We start from the raw sequence: 17,633 nt of genomic DNA on the forward strand, positions 1-17,633 counted from the left end.
AACATTTTATTTTTTTCAACGTTTATTTATTTTTGGGACAGAGAGAGACAGAGCATGAACGGGGGAGGGGCAGAGAGAGAGGGAGACACAGAATCGGAAACAGGCTCCAGGCTCTGAGCCATCAGCCCAGAGCCTGACGCGGGGCTCGAACTCATGGACCGCGAGATCGTGACCTGGCTGAAGTCGGACGCTTAACCGACTGCGCCACCCAGGCGCCCCAAAACATAAACATTTTAAAAGCATTTTTAGCTTTATTTTGTATTTACTTGGAAGATTCACCATATTACCCTTTATCAAAAGATGCAAATGAGAATCAGATAAATTAGATTAACTACTCGGAGAAAACATAGTAAGGGAGCTGAACTAGGGTTCTAGGTCTCCTAATCCCAGACCAAGAGTTTTACCAAAAAATATGTGCTGTCAGATCAAATCAAGGGCATCCAATTTCCTTCTTTTTCTCATCCCAAGCTATCCTGAGGAAAGTTGTGCTCCTTGTTAGAATGCCCGAACATCTTTCAATTACTATAGCTGTTTTCTAAAGGTATGAACAAAAACTACCTTCAAAAATGTCACTGAGGATTTTTGCTAAAAACGCTTTTTTTGGATCTCACCTTGACTTCCTGAATCAGGGGTGGGATGGTTTAACAAACTCCCCAGGTGATTCTTATACACACTAAAGAGAGCCACTAGCCAGCAGGATAAAGTCCAATTTCTTGGCTTCCAAACACGAAATGTTTGACTCCTGCCTACATCCTCAAAGTTCTCCTAAATGAAATTCTCTCCTGTGAACTTTGTGCGTCAGCAAAATCTCTCTACTTAGATCTGATCATACCTATCTGTTCACACCTCGGGGCCTTCGTACTCATTCCCTCTGTCTGGAAAACCTCTCTTTCCCCACCCATCCCCACCTATTTAGCAAACTAATCATTCCTAAAACTAGGTCAGGCTCCTCCTTTTCTAAGCCTTTCCTTTATTCCTAGAAGCACAATCACTTCTATTACTCCTTCTAGGAGCATGTGTATTTATCGGTTTGTTTGCATCTTGTGCAACTGGTACACTTATAAATGTAAAGGAAATGGAAATGTTCAGAAAAAGTCTCTCCAAAGTGCTATTTTGGCATATGGACTACTTTGAGCTGGAGGCAGTTGAGACTCTGTAGGCTCAAGAGAAACTTTTTTTCCTTCCTTAACTACCTAGAAGAATCTAAACCGGGTGTCTTTCCCAGAACAAGAGCTATTATCAGAGATAAATTTTATCTGAGTGCCCCACCTGCATGGCAGGGCAAACAACTAATTACCAAACACCAGATCTTTTTCTTATTGCCTGTGGATTGCCCTCCCCCTCCCCTCGTTGAAGCCCCAGGCTCCTATCCCAGTGCTTACCTCAGGATGGCACACATACCTCACTTGACCTCTCTGTCTTTGAACGTCTCATATAGCTGGGGTTCTGAAAGGTACAAAATTAAATTTGATTTTCTCCTGTCAATCTGTTTTATGTTAATTGAATTATTAGACCAGCCCAAAGAAACTCAGAAGGACAGAGGAAAATTTCCCCTCGAACAGAAACCATAAAGGTTTGATGAAAGAATAGCAAAGCGCATAGTGTTGTGTTAGCTGTCACCATACTACTTCTGCAAACTGAGATGCAATCACATACAGACTATTCAGCCATGGAGAACCAACATTTCCAGATGATACCATTGGTGTCAAAATATAAACCACCACCTATGATATTCATGGTGATAGAATAAGAACATATTTCAAGATTCCCTTTAGTCAAAATCTATGCCAATTGGAATAATGTTCTAGGTCTTCTTTCTTTTTTTCATCTTTTTGGGTCAATGTGCCTCTCAGGGTTAGAGACTGTTGCTTACAATATGAAAAAGCAGCTTCTATGGTTTCACTAACATTACACACAGATGAGAAGTATTTACAAGTGCTGACTTCCTTCAAAGCCTTTGTTTTTCTTCTTTTGCTCTTACAGATCAGATAACTGTTTGCTGACCAGTATTATTTGTTTACAATTCAGTGCCTATAGAATCTGATGTTGATTTTATGGTTGCTACACTTTTAGGAGACTATGAAATTCTAGTAGGCATTCAGTGCTTTATTTTATATATTCCTCTTTTAGCCAGGGGCAATTTTACACCTCAAGACTCCTAACTTTGAATTTTGAATTCTATGCATATCTATATATGCATAGATAATGGTGCCCAGAACCATTTATAACAAATACTCATTTGTGGGATACTATAATCAGGTAAATTAGGCAGAGAGCAAAGAAAACTACAATAAAAAATACAGAGCATAGTGATAAATAGGATCAAGTCCTGAAACAATTTATCCTTGAGTTAAATAAGCATGAAGATGGCCTTGGGTATTGTCATAAACAAGTCATTTGTTACTTTTGTAAGAGTGTATTTTTTATAATATGGTAGAGTTAGGACAGAATTAAATAAATATAATAGAAATGTAAGCTGAGTGTCATAGGAACACTGACAAGAGAGGGAAAATGCTGACTTGGGCAATTAAGGAAGATTACAAGGAGTAAGAACCATTTCAGTTCGTTATTTAAAAAAAAATTTTTTTTAATGTTTATTTATTTTTGAGAAGTGGGGGGGTGGCAGAGAGAGAGGGAGACACAGAATCCAAAGCAGGCTCTTGGCTCTGAGCTGTTTGCCCAGAGCCCGACGCAGGGCTTAAACTCACAAATTCTGAAATCATGACCTGAGCCGAAGTCAGACGCCCAACCGACTGAGCCACCCAAGCACCTGTCGGTTCATTATTTAAATAGGAATATAAAAATATGGAAGAACAGAGAAGAGAAGGAGTGAAGTTTAGAAATTTTATTTGGGGGGCCATGTTTTGCCAATATTATTCTATTTTGTTAAATCCTAACTTTTAGTTTGTAGGACAAATTGCCTTAGAGTGACCTGCAATATTTTTAAAGCCAATTGTTAGGTCTATTTGTAACTTTACAGAGTAGCAGAGGTTATAATGAGGTTAAGTTGATAAAGATCATAAAGTGTGAGTCCACAAGTGATGAGGGTAGAAGATCACGGTTCTACTTAGCAGTCCGCCTAGTCAAACATTGCTCACTTTCCCCACTTTCTTTAAAAACAAATAAACAAAACCCTCAACTTCCATTGTCTCAAGAAAAAACTTTTTATCATTAACTAGGCAGCAAATAAAAATAAATGTGTATGCAATTTATGCCTTCCAGGCTTTTTTTCTTTTTTTTTTTTTTTAAATCTAAAAATAACCCTGCTGCTTGAAATTTCTGCCATGTGGGAACAGGGGCCTCTTGGATGCCCAGCAACTTTTCATCCTTACAGCACAGATTCTGACGCCATCTTTCCAGAGTGTTTTTGCTCTTTGGAGCGGTGCCTGTCTCCCGGCATATAGTGTGCCTGCTGGTTTCTACCCTGTTAAATCAGCATGTCCCAGACCGCTGCATGCGCTGACTAGCTGTTGCCTACCAGCCATCAGCTACTATTGCTTCAAGTTGTCTTTTTGCTCTAATGGTGTAATTAAACCCCATCAATCATCCAAGTATTTCCAGTGTTTGTGAATCAGCTCTATTGGTTTTAGAACTGAGAACCTAGAGCAGTTCTTTGTAAGCATATAAGAATTGTAGGAGAGGAAAATTTTTTCCTTCTTCTTTATAGGTTTTTTGGCTGGTCTAATAATTAAATTGACATAAAATAGGTTAACAAGAGAAAAAAATTAATTTGTATGTACAGGAACTCGAAACACATGAGGCTTCCCGCCAGGCAACTGAGGTTTATATGCCCTCTGAGCTAAGAAGAAAGGGGTAAGACATCTCTCTTCCTATTTTATAAGGTCTCCAATCCTATTAGATTAGGACCCTACCCTTATGAACCTCATTTAGCCTTAATTATATCCTAAAAATCCTATTTCCAAATACAGTGATACTGGGGATTAGGGCTTCAATATGAGTTTTGTGGGAAACCTATTCAGTCCATAGCAAGAAGAAAGCAATTTTTGAACATATTACTTTTGGAAACAATACATACAAAAATTTACCCAACCAATATTTATTGAGCATCTCTTTTAGTTAGTTTGTTTTATGTTTATTTATTTTGAGAGAGAGAGAGAGAGAGAGAGAGAGAGCGAGAGAACAGGGGAGGGGCAGAGAGAGAGGGAGACACAGAATCTGAAGCAGGCTACAATCTCTGAGCTGTCAGCACAGAGCCCTATGCAGGCTCAAACTCACAAACCACTAGATCATGACCTGAGCCCAAGTCGGACACTTAACTAACTGAGCCACCCAGGCAGCCCATTATTGAGCATCTTTTATGTGCTAAACACTCTTTTAAGTATTTGGGTTACATAGGTGAACAAAGTAAAGATCCCTGCCCTCACGGAATGTACATTTTGGCAAGCAACATATTTTTTCTTTTTTTTAAATGAAGTATAATTAACATACAGTGTGATATTAGTTTCAGATGTACAGTACAGTGATTCAACAATTCTATTTATTACTTGGCGCTCATCAAGGTAAGTGCGCTCTTAATTCCTTTTATCTATTTCACCCCTCTGTTCCCTTTGGAAGGTAATATTTTTAAATGGATTTTAGTAAACTGAACTCTTTAATGCCAAGTGATATTTTTATATCTCTTACTAAACACTTGTTTTATAATATGTAATTTTTACAATATCAGCAAAATGAAAAAATTAGTCTGCAAAAAGCCAGGTATTACAAAAGTGTCTTACAAGATATGACAACAAGGTATAAAGAAAATCTGTTAAATACCAAAACTCCTATCATAGGACTTCATCAAAATAAATTGGGCTTATGGAGCCATTAGTTAAGAAAATAAAAAATTTTCCCTAGTGTAGAACTGAACAGTATTTTAGAGTTTTTATTTTAGAGGAGGCACAAATAGTATTAGAAAGTCTCAGAAGGAATGAAAAATGAATAATAATGATATGTTACATTTGCAAATCAGTGGATCAGCCCAAGAATAACAGTGAAATAGCAAGGGACCTCTAAAGTATTACTTATTAGAGATTTAAAACATTCAAAATGCTCATTTTATTATGTCATAAATACTCTAAAAGGCATTTAATCTGAGGGAAGTAAAATCAGAAAGAAGAATTTTTTTCTTAGAAATAATAAATTTATAAGAGAAGATTTTCTTTAAAATCAAACTACATCACTACTAATTACATAGCACTTAACAAACAATAATTGACAACATACATTTAAATGTCATAACATTGTACCAAATCCGTTTCTAGACGCATTGGTTAAACAAGAGGAAAATGAACTGTCAAATGTGTTCTTAGGTAAGTAACGTCATTGAAATCCGGAGAGTTGAATTGACAGCCTGTCATATCTTTTTACTGGAAGAGCTCCTTCTTAGGCACAAGATCTGTCCCTGTGGGTCTGGAGACTTAACTTCTCTCCTTGGTAAAACCCACTGGAAAAGCAAGAGGAAGGAAGGAAGGAAGGAAGGAAGGAAGGAAGGAAGGAAGGAAGGAAGGAAAGGGAATCTTGTTTATCTGTTTGGGACTGTGAGCTTCAAAAGCTTGAATCTGAACACCATCCCAATATCAGGAATCCATCTAATGTGTACCGGGTGTGCCCTACAAAACCTTCACCATTATTAGGGGGCAGCATTTAAAATTAAAGTTCTTAAGGGTGGCTGGGTGGCTCAGTGGGTTGAGCGTCTAACTCTTGATTTCAGCTCAGGTTATGACCCCAGGGTCGTAGGATTGAGCCCTTTGTCTGGCCCCATGCTGAGCATTAAGATTTTCTCCCTCCCTCTGCCCATGTCTTCCACTTGCACACACACACTCTCTCTCAAATAATAATAACAAAAAAAAAAAAACTATTAAAGTTCTTAGATGACAAATTCTACAGCATTTATACATGTACTCAGTATCTAGTAAAAAACACTTGATTATAAGCCTGCAAAATAAAAAAGAATATTAAATTCAAGATCCCAGTTTAGTGGCTGAAAACATGAAATGGAGATAACAATAGTTTCATCAATTAAAGTGGTTCTTGGTTACTTTGCCCATAATATGTAAATCAATCCAATACTCCCTATCTCCAGCTCTTGACTTATTTTTTCCCTGGCTCTTATCACCATCTTCCATTTTAACTTTTTGTCTTGTTTATTTCTGTCTCTTGCCACTAGAATATGAATTCAATGAATTTTTTCCCTTATGTGTCTGCAGCACCTAAAACAGTCTGGTATGTTAAAAGTACTCAATACCTTTTGACTGACTGAATAGATAATGCAGAACTGGAAATTAAAGGGCGTATAGTCATGTTGGAGGCTGGCTGAGAATGATTAAAGCCATTTATTCATTTGTTCAACAAATATTTACTAAGTACATATTATGTCCCAGACAGACACTGCACTCAGTTGGGTATGCAGTATTGAGTATGGCCCCTGCCCTCAATAGACAGGTTTTCAAATGACTCTGAATATAAGAATGACTTCAGTCCTGCATAATTACTATCTTACCCTCAGGACTTTGGGCTGCAAGTGACAGGTCTGTAACCTGTCTACACCTGAGGCATAGGTGTTTCAACTCATGTAGTTAGTAAAGCAATTTTTCCTACCATGAACTGTATGACAGGCTAAATGTATCCATGTACAGTGTAAGTTCCTTTATCTGGAAGATGAATTAAAATGTAAATAAAACCTTTGCTACTTTGAAAACAAAGATTATCAGAAAATAGAATGAAGACGTGGACTTGAACTGGCCCTGGACCTCTACGTTTAGTTCTGAGATACTTCTAAAAATATAAGAACAGCTGTTGTTGGTGATCTCATCAGGTCCTTGGGCTTCTTTTAGATGACTCAAGTTTCTGGAATCAAATGAAGAAAACATACATAATGGAAATCACAGTAGAATGAAATAAATAACTCTGGTCTTGGAGTCAGAAGACTTAAGTTCAGATGTATGTTACACCTAGTATTCATTATGTGGCCTTCACATCTATTTCTTGGTTACCATATCAGTAAAATAGCCATTATGCCTTATTATATAATGCATTGTTGGGTTCTTCTGAGGATCAAGTAAGATAATACTTATAAAAACACTTGTTAAACTTCAAAATACATGCAAACTATAAAGATATAAGTAAGTGGACTGTGTAATTATGATCTACTTTACGCTTAAAGGAATCTAGAAAGGAAATATTTTTTCCCCTTACCTTGCATAAATTCACAAAATTCTAGAATTAGACTCTTTATACAAGTAAAACAATTTCTCTTTTCCTCTAAGCAATTAACACGTCAAATTGACCACTGGGCTTTCTTTTTTTTTCTATTTTAAGGTTGTGGTACATAAAACAAACTCCCCAAGCCCTCAATTAATTTATTTTTAAAAAAATTCATGTTAATAGTTCACGCAACTAACCAAATTAGTTTGTAGAAGTAGAGAAATAGAAATGTTGCCAGGCAAAATACTCTTGCAAATCTTTCTACTTGTTTTGAAACACTGTGCTCTAAAAAAACAATTGGAAAAAACAAAGATTCCCAACATTTTCGTGCAAAGAAATTTCAGGCTGATTTATAATAGTCCTTCCCCGCCTAAAGACTCCCCTTCTGAGTTCTTCTTCCTACCCTGCTTTCTCTGTGTGCCAAACCACTACTAATGTGGAATGCAGAAGTAACAGACCATAAATTATCCTCCATGCTTGCGCTCAGGACTCAGACCTCTGGAGAGTGATCTCCTCTGAGTCCGGCTGTGTGAAATAAACCTTCTGCCTTCCATGATCTCCAAGTGCCGCTTGGTTCTTCCACCAGGTGATCCAGACCAGGATCACTGTTTGGTAACAGTTATACATCTGAAGGAAAGGGAAAACAATTGTTTTTTAATGAGAATAAGATCATTATTAACTTGGAGACTTCAAACTATCTTTAGAGTTCATGGAATTCTTGATATGTTATTGGTAGAATTTCTTTACTTTGCTTGATAACTTAAGCTAGTAGTTGTTAATGTCACAAAGCAGTAAAAGATAATTGAATCAATATTGTTTCACTGTTTAATTGTTTCTTGGGAAGAAGGAGAATCAAGCCTTGAATATCTTATTTGCTGCAATGCAAGGTTGGGGGGACAATATTTACTTGATATTCCTGATTTACAGCAAAGTGATTTGTTTAGTGTGGACTTTATTTATTATTATTATTATTATTGTTATTATTTAGAATATATGCAGGATGTACTTTTTAAAATAGTCCTCTATTTCTCCTTAGAAATAGAGTTTTGATTTCTCAGCAGTTTTGATCAATTTTCCATCTGTGTCCCTGCCCACCCCTCAATCCTCGAGAAAAAAACAATACCAAACGACTCTCATCTCAATTCTTCAGTTCAGAGAATGGCATAATCGTCCACCAGCTACACAAATCACAAAAGCCAGAACCCTTGGAGACTCCATGTATCTTTGTATTTATTTTATTTATTTAAGATTTATATAGCATTTATCATGTGTCAGGCACTCCTATGCACTGTACAAAAATTAACTCATTTCATAGGCATAACATCAGGTTAACCAAAAACCAAAGGATAAAGACATTAAATATAAACTGTTCAAGATTGCCAAACTAGTAAATGGCAAGGTTGGAATTTGAACCCATGTCCTCTGGCTCCAGAGTCTGTATGTAAATATGACATCATGTTTCCTCTCTAACTGTGATTAAGTTTTGTTATTTCCTCCTCATAGATACTTCCCAAGTACTTTCTCTTTTTCCCTGCATCATGATAATCGAAGCCACTGTTGGGGAGGAAGAATTTCTCTCTGTCTTTCAAGGTCTTTCTAGCTAGACTAAGAATCAAATTGACATGAGACAGATTAACAAGAGAAAATCAAATTTAATAGCATATATACGATGAATCCAGAGAGACATGGAAATGAAGCTTGCAAGAGATAGGGAGAGGGGTAGGTGTCTGAGAATACAGAAGGGAGAAAGACCATTAGCACCAAGGTGAAAGCAGATATTTAAAAAACAAAGGTTGCCTTCTTATGCAGATAAGTTTCTTAGGTAAAGAGGAATCTCTGTTAATAGTTCTCTTCTTGGTAAAGCATGCAACTGAGATAGAGGTACTGAGATTTTTCTGAATCTTCTGGGTGTGGATTGCTTTGAGCTCAAAATGATGCTCATGCCAAGATGGCCCATCTTGGGATGGCCTTCCTTTGGCCCCTACACCACTTTCATGCTTCACATGATCTTCAAACAACTTCCTTTTCCCCCAGTTCGTCACCTATGACCATATTGCATGATTCCTTAAGAACATAAATCTGATCATTTTAGTCCTTAGCATAGAAACTTTCAATGGATTTGCACTAATATAAAAAAACAAAAAATCTATGTTCTTTACATTGTCTACTTTGCAGCTTCCCTCCTCTTTTCTCCCGGTCACTGTGTTCCAGATACAGTGTCCCATGCTCCCTCCCTCTTCAGAGCCTCTCCGTTTATCACTCCCTTAGGCCGAGGTGTCTCAACCACAACACTATGGACATTTTGGACTGGATAGTTCTTTGTTGTGGAGGGCTTTTCTGTGTAACGTAAGATGTGCACCAGTGTTCTTGGCCTCTACTCAATAGATGCCAGTAGCATCTATTTTTTAACAACCATTGCCAAATGCCCCATGGGGACAAGGGGTGATGTGAAAATCACTCCTTAGACTTAAATGCTCTGGGCCCTCTTTTGGTTTATTCTCATTTACTCTGCAAAATTTAAGGTTGCTTCCTCAGAAAAGACTTCTCTGTTTTCGGGCCAGATGTTGCAGGCTGGGCTCCCTGGGAAGCAGACCCTGGGACTGCAATTAGTGTGTAAGTAGTTTATAATAAAGCACTCTTGGGATAAACATCTACAGAAAGAAATGGGATTGGGCAAAAGGAAACATTGGGCTGCAATGTTATTTCAGGAAAGGTCCCACTTGACCCTTTTTACCTCCAAAATGGCTAGTCCTGGCCTGCAGGCTGTGCTGGGAAGGGGCATGACCTTGGGTTTGGCAACTGTCGTTAGTGGAGTCAATTTGCTGAGAAGGCCGAGAGCTGGGGGCTGTGTCTCAGCATCTATTGAAACAACCCAGGGAAATGAGCCTTTAAGATCTGAAGAGGGATTTGGGCAGCACACCAAAGTACCCACTGCAGTCCACCCTTACACCAATCATGTCCACTTATTAATGGAAATTCTAGTGCCTTTTTTCCTGAAGTAAATTCATAAGAGGAAAGTCAATGAACAAGCCTCAGTCCCTGCTGTTCTAGGACAACATTTCTTGTCTCCCTTCTGACCAAGTTATTCAAGATTCCCTTACCCAAAGCTCTCACCTCTGCTCATCTCAGTAGCAAGCCACCTGTTGTGACACAGATTCTCATCCCTGAGGGGTCTTTACCCCTCCTGGGCAGTGACTCCTGCTGTATCCACCACAACTGAACAAAGGATTAATAAGAGAGACTTAAGTGAATGACCTCAGTGCGAACCATATTCCTCCCTGCCTATGGGCAATTCAGAGGAGGCAATAATCCCAGCACTGGGTGGAATCTTTGTAGACTTGCTATCAACAGGTGTTTTCATATTCAGTGAATGTAAATTCAGTGAATGCTAGTGAGATTAAGATCCTTTCAGCTGCAACTAACAGAATACTTAATTAAAAGAGGCTAAAGCAATGAATATATGCATTATCCTATTAAAAAAGGAGTGTGGGGGTGAGATAACCACCAAGTTGGTTAATTTAGTGGCTGCATGATATGAAGAACTGAGGCTTTCCCTATTTCCCTTGGTTTTCATCCTTAGATTTGAACCTTCACGGTTGCAAGATGGCTGCCAAAACATGAGGCATGATCTCCCCACACAATCACAACTAAGCAGGAAGTTTGGGTTCTCCTCATAGACCCCTTTATGTCTTAACCCTCTAGCTGAGATTGCGCCACATATCCATGTCACAGCTCTCAGGGCCCTTGGAAATGTTAGTATCTGGAGATTTTAGTCGCCATCATAGGGGGTGAGCTGTAACAGCAGGGAAAGTGCGGGCTAGCTGAGTGGGAAACCAATAGATGCTGTCACGATACACAATGCATTGATACATGGTAGGAGTTTAATACATTTTAGTTTCCCAATTTCCCCTTAAGTCTGTTTTCTTCTCTTTCAGTTGGTTTTCTAATTGTTTTTCTTTTTTCACTTCTCTCATTCTTCCACATTTTATTCCTGTTTATTTGTCTGCCCACAAAACATATTATTAATCTTTTTACATAATCAAAGTTTTATGTCATTTATACTTAAAAAAACAAACTGAATGTTACGTATTTCTCCATAAGGATAAGAATACAAAATAAGTTTTATTAAGTGACACTGGTGATTTTCCCTTTCATGTCTTTCATATGCATAAAGTTCCTATCTCTTGGGATAAGCATAAATATAGTGGCTACCAGGAGAAAATGAAAGAACAGAGGCACATCCGGGAAGGCGAACTTGGTGTTTAACAGCATGGGTTCCAAGGATCAGAGTGAATGAGCCACAATCCCATCTATTCCAGTCACAAACTGTGTGATTTTAGGCAAGCTCCTCAAGCTGCCTATCTCTCAATTCCTCATCTATAAAATGAGAAAAATAAAAGTGCCTCCTCATAGAATCTTTGTGAGAATTCAATGAGAAAATGCATGTACCGTAATGTTCTTCGAAAAACTCTCAATAAGGAGTCGTTTGCCTCTAAGATCCCAGGTAGCAAACTACAGGAAGAATGAAGCATCTGGGTTCAAATTCAGATTCTCCAAATCTAACCTCAGGGCTTCTGTGCCAAAGTTGTTTTCAATTGACTAAAATCATGCCTTCTTACCTTGTGTGGCTACATTTCATTGAAGAATTTATCTTTTTATCCTCAACCCTCATTCTTGTTTATCTTTCCCTCCCCCACCCCATGAGTGTTCTTTTAAATTCTATGAGAAAGAGTCCCAAATCTGTAAGTTTAATTCTCAACTCTAGTATGATGTCTGTATTCACATTGCCAGCCTCCTGCTAGAAGTCTCTACTGGAATATCCCATCAGTATCTCAAAACACTACTGATTCATTGTGTGGATTTGGACATACAAATGGCAAGTAAATGGGTTTTCTCTGGGGTTCTCAGTATCTGCAGTTAAGAAAACAAAAATAGAAAACTGGGTAGGGGAGGTAGGGGTTGGGGTGAAGGAAATCACTTCTAAGACTTCATACTAACCGTTTTTTATCCTATGTCCAAAACAAAAATTGCCATCTTCTCCTACAAACTGCTTCTATTCCTTTCTTATTTCAGATTTATAACATTGGTTTTGTAAGGACAGATTCAAAAATCAAACATAATACTGTCACTGTCATGTTGAAAGTGCTTTGGTTATTTCTTCTTACCTGATGAAAACAATCCCAATTTAATCTGACCTTGACCTGAAGAAAATTCTGCCTTAGTCTCACATCATCACCTGGAGAAAACAATCCTGCCTTAGCCTGACCTTGACCTACCTTTTCAGATTAACCCCTTCTATTCTACTTATTACACTTCACGTTCTGGCAGTTCATTAACATTATTTTATTACCCCAGAAACTTACTTCCTCCAATATAGACTTGGGAAATCCTACACAGGCTTCAAAATCTGTTTTAATTGACCTTCCCAGTGCTAATCGCAGGTAATTATGTCTTATTCTGTTTCCTCAAAGTGTCTCCTCTAGAGCGTTTTACTTTGTAATATCTGGTTAATCTTAGAGCCATTCACTAGTTTTATTTTCCCCATTAGTTTGTAAACTTCTTAAGGCAGCAGCCCTATTTTGTTAACATAACCCAGAATTCACACTGTTTAAAACTGTTTTACTGTTAGCTTATACAGTAAAAATGTAAATGCTGTAGAATAGAGTAATTAAAAAAATGCTTGTAATGTTCAAATTTTAACCATGCATTGAATGCATTTGGGTCAGTGAGATGTTTTAAATCATATAGTTTATTTAAGGTGTTTTCTGGTGTTTTCCCTTTCAAAGATCTCATTTTTATGTGTATATTTTTCATTCAATTCAAATTTCACTTTTGAAATTTACAACAGGAAAATACTATTGCCTGCTTTCACTTAGCAGATAATAAATTTGTAAGACATTTTGAGTTCTTTGAATTAAAATCTGTAGAAATGCTAAATATTGTTATCTCATATCATTAGCATTTTGGCTGGAAACCTCTCCCTCTAGGCACATATGGGATTCTTATTTTTATGCATAAATTTGCATAACTGTACTATCTTTCATAGACTATAGTCTTTAGACATTAATTCGACAAATATCATGATCAAATCATCAGTTTCAGTCTAGTTCAGTGAATTTAAAACTTCTTAATGGAGATATTTCCATATCTGCTCAGTCTTCAATAGTCTCTCTCTCTTTCTTCTCCCAAAATGGAACCTGATCAGTAGTGAGTATAGATTGACATAACAAACACATTCATTTGCAAAATTAATTTACATGGTTTTATTCAGTATTTTCAGACAACTCCATGGCAGCATAAAATATTCAGGAACAAGTTTCTTCAGAAAGTGATCACCAGTTGTACACAGGAGAGATTGGGACAGACAAGTGAGTTAGTGTGCTGTGGCATTTCATAGCTTATTTATTTTCTTTCATCTTTGTATAATCTAAATGTCCCAGCTTTATCAGCCTACATAGAAAATGTCCTTACACCTACATTAACACTCCAATCCCCCTAAACTCTGTTAAATAACAAAAATTCAGCTGAACAAATTTTGAAGATTTAATTGTTTTTTTTTTTTTTTAATTTTTTTTCAACGTTTTTATTTATTTTTGGGACAGAGAGAGACAGAGCATGAACGGGGGAGGGGCAGAGAGAGAGGGAGACACAGAATCAGAAGCAGGCTCCAGGCTCTGAGCCATCAGCCCAGAGCCCAACGTGGGGCTCGAACTCACGGACCGCGAGATCGTGACCTGGCTGAAGTCGGACGCTTAACCGGCTGCGCCACCCAGGCGCCCCTAATTGGTTTTTTAAACGAGTCATGAATCAGGCAGCATCGCAGCAGATAGAGGGCTATTAGAAATGGAAAGGTTTTGGGGCACCTGGGTGGCTCAGTTGGCTCAGTTGGTTATGACTTTGGCTCAGGTCATAATCTCATGGTTTGTGAGTTCCAGCCCTGCATCGAGCCCCGCATGGAGCCCTGTGTGGGTCTCTGTGTTGTCAGCAAGGAGCCAAGCTTCAGATCCTGGGTCTCTCTGCCCCTCCCCTGCTTTCTCTCTGTCTCTCTGTCTCTGTCTCTGTCTCTCTCTCTCTCTCTCCCCAAAAATAAATAAACTTAAATAAAAGAAAAAGGAAAGGAAAAAGTTTTCAAAGGCAGGACAAGGAAGTCATAAACAGAAAAAAGGATTATTTTGGGTGAGGTCACCTTCTTTTGGGGACAAAAGGGTTTTATTAGATGGAGTTCTTCTTCTTCCTTTAGGGGATGGAAAGGGCCATCAGATTACCTTATTGGTGCTGACCAGGAAATTCCTGATGGATTGGATAAGACTGCACTTCTGGTGGGGGTTGAAACTGCAATTCGGTTAGATATTAGGCCCCAGTTTGGTGTTTTCACCCAACATAAGTGACTCCATTTAGTTCCTGTAGTTTTTTGTTTTTGTTTGTTTTTGTTTTTGTTTTTAACGACTGTCATCTGCTTGACCACAAAGGCTCACATCTTCACCCCAACTCAAGTATTAATGTGTACTGCTTTCTGGTTCTTTCCACAACTTACTAGATGGGGCTTCCCCGCCTCAAGCACAGACAGATCCACAGGCACTCCACCTGGAGCAGGATTTCTGGTTCTGATGGCCAGTGAGGATTGTCCTGAGGGCAGAATTATCTGAGCTCTGGCTCCGATGAGCTGGAACTCTTGCCATACTTGCCAAGGGAGAAAAATCCTCATACATTTAGTTTGGTCCCATAGCATGTCTGCATAAATGCCAGGGTCTTGCCATCAAGAGAAACAGCTCTTTCAAGCCCCACACAGTGCTCTTTTCACACAGCACACGGATGCCATTAGAACTGGTACCTGACTGAACTGTGCTCTGAACTATCCTTTACTTCAACTCTGGAGCCATGTTTAAAGTATGGATGATTGTGCTAGATAATATTCTCTCATAACAAATCAATATTGGAAACTCCATAATCTCTCATTCACAATGACTATTGCAAGGGCCTCTGTTATACTTGTGTTTGTGTAAATACCAGTAACAGGTAAAGTCCAAGTCTTGTCCCTACGCAGGACAATCTTAAAAATATCTACTTATTTACAGATGCAAATAGATATCCAATAACTCCATTAGATAGAAGCATTTGACTTTCAGATCTAACCCGTTAATTTTGGCTTTTATGATGAGAAATTTATAATTTTAACTCCTATTAGAGGAGTGACCACTGATGTGAAAAAGAAAAATATTCTTATGTGAAATGCTTCTAAAATCACACCTGTCAGCATAAACTTCCCACATCAGAGCCAGACTGCCCTGTTTCATATCCTTACTCATCAGCTTATGACTTGTATGGCCTTGGGCAAGTGTGTTAGTTATCTATTGCTGTGTAACAAATAGCCATAAATAATCTCATAATTTCTATGGGTAAGAAATCTGGGCATGATTTAACTGGGTTCTCTGTTTCAGGGTGAAACTCAAGGTGTCAGCCAGGACTGGAAACCCATGTGACACTAGACTGGGAAAGGATGCACTTCAAAGCTCACTTTGCTATTAGCAGTATTCTGTTCCTTATAGGTTGATGATGACTGAGGACATCAACTTCTTGCTAGCTGTTAGCTGGAAGCCAACCTCAGTGCCTTGCCACATGGTCTTCTCTTATGGCAGCTTACTTCATCAAGGCCAGTGCAAGAATCAATAGAGTCTGATAGCAAGATAAAAGTTATAATCATATGTAACCTAATCACAGAGGTTATATCTCAACACTTTTTCCATACTCTATTGGTAAGAAACAAGTCACAGTTCCAACCATTCTTATAACATGAGGTGGGGGCCACAGGAAGCCATCTAAGAGTCTGTCTACCAAAATAAGTCACTGAACTTAATTGTGTATCTTTTTTCCCCAGTATATAAAATGGAGAGATTAATGAAGATAATAATAGTACCACATAGATTTGTGAAGATTAAAACAGTTAGTCATCTAATATGTTTAAATAATGTAACTGTGTCTGATAAATAACATATCATCAATAAAATTAATTATTTGTATTCTTACTCATGTGTCATAAGTTTAAACCAACCCAAATTTTGGCCATACTCACAACCTCCTTCTCTGATCATGCAGTTACCTTCATCATGTTTGCCTCTTTCTGCAAATCTAATTTAAAAACATCTCATTATCCATCAAGGTCTGCTCAAATAGTACCTTTTCCAAGATTTATTTTTGAGTACCCAAAGCTGTAAATTTGTTTCTTCTCCACTATACATCCATACTTCATTTACAGAAGTAGTAATTTTCTGCCTAATGTTATATTTATAATCAGGCATGTCTCTACCTGAAAGATAACAAATTATTTAATGTTAGGGATTCTGTTGCTGCTGATCGTGTATCTGCAATAGCTAGAAATTCCTTAAAGATTCATTGTATTGAACCAAAAATTAGACTTTGGTCTATAATTTTATTTTTTTTTAATTTTTTTTTTCAACATTTATTTATTTTTGGGACAGAGAGAGACAGAGCATGAACGGGGGAGGGGCAGAGAGAGAAGGAGACACAGAATCGGAAACAGGCTCCAGGCTCTGAGCCATCAGCCTAGAGCCCGACGTGGGGTTCGAACTCACGGACCGCGAGATCGTGACCTGGCTGAAGTCGGACGCTTAACCGACTGCGCCACCCAGGCGCCCCTATAATTTTGTTATTGATCAGATCAATCCAAGAAAGTGTTAGAGGAAATCATGGAAACAGTGTAAGTTGATTAAGATATAAGGAATTAGCCTGATAATTTGGGGAAAGATACTAAAACTAGCCTATTGTGATTGGCACTGTATTCCAAATCACTTCTATTTGTTCTTGCAAAGTTCTTATGGGATATTGATTAACTCAAACTCCTTTACAACCTGGAAGACTTGAACTCTTATTTCTCTCATGAAAGAAAATGTGTTTCATGAAAATCTTATAAAGCTTATAACAGGGATAATTTGGACCAAACTCCAAAGCTGTGACACACACAAAAGTTAGTGCTTCCCTATCACACTTTGTACTTACCCAACTTTTCCCAGTACCCCAAGTGTCTAGAAGCAACATGTAACCTCTTTCACCAATTCTTCCATATCTAACCAGTCCGAAGGTAGTCACCTGTTAGCTTTCATGCCTTTGCCTTTGCCTTAAACCTCCAGATTCAGAGCCCCAAGCAGAAACATTGAATCGACAAAGCTCAGGTCTGTGGTCTCCTTACACTTCAGTATTGGAATTAAGATTGTGACTCCCATCTATAGGATTTCTCTTAAATAGGAAAGAGGTTGGATGCCAGGTAGATAAAATGACCAAATATCCATTTTAACTTTTTAAATTTTGAATATATTATTTCTCTACATGGTCACATATTCTTCATCTCCATTGTCATATTGCCCTGGATATTTAAAGGTTAAAATTTTAATCTGGTCCTTTAAGTAACTTAT

At 38.0% G+C, this 17,633-nt stretch overlaps 1 long non-coding RNA gene across 2 annotated transcripts in view; it reads right to left on the reverse strand.

The window, feature by feature from the left end:
- Positions 1-4,871: 4,871 nt before the first annotated feature.
- The window catches only part of LOC109498907, a 64,767-nt gene continuing 52,005 nt past the window's right edge, over positions 4,872-17,633 (reverse strand). For both annotated transcript variants that reach the window (XR_006596604.1, XR_002155938.2), the window contains exon 2: positions 4,872-7,833. This is a non-coding gene — a long non-coding RNA (uncharacterized LOC109498907). The remainder of the gene's footprint in view (positions 7,834-17,633) is intronic.

Source organism: Felis catus, chromosome B1 (assembly GCF_018350175.1).
Source record: "Felis catus isolate Fca126 chromosome B1, F.catus_Fca126_mat1.0, whole genome shotgun sequence".
Lineage (NCBI taxonomy): Eukaryota > Metazoa > Chordata > Mammalia > Carnivora > Felidae > Felis > Felis catus.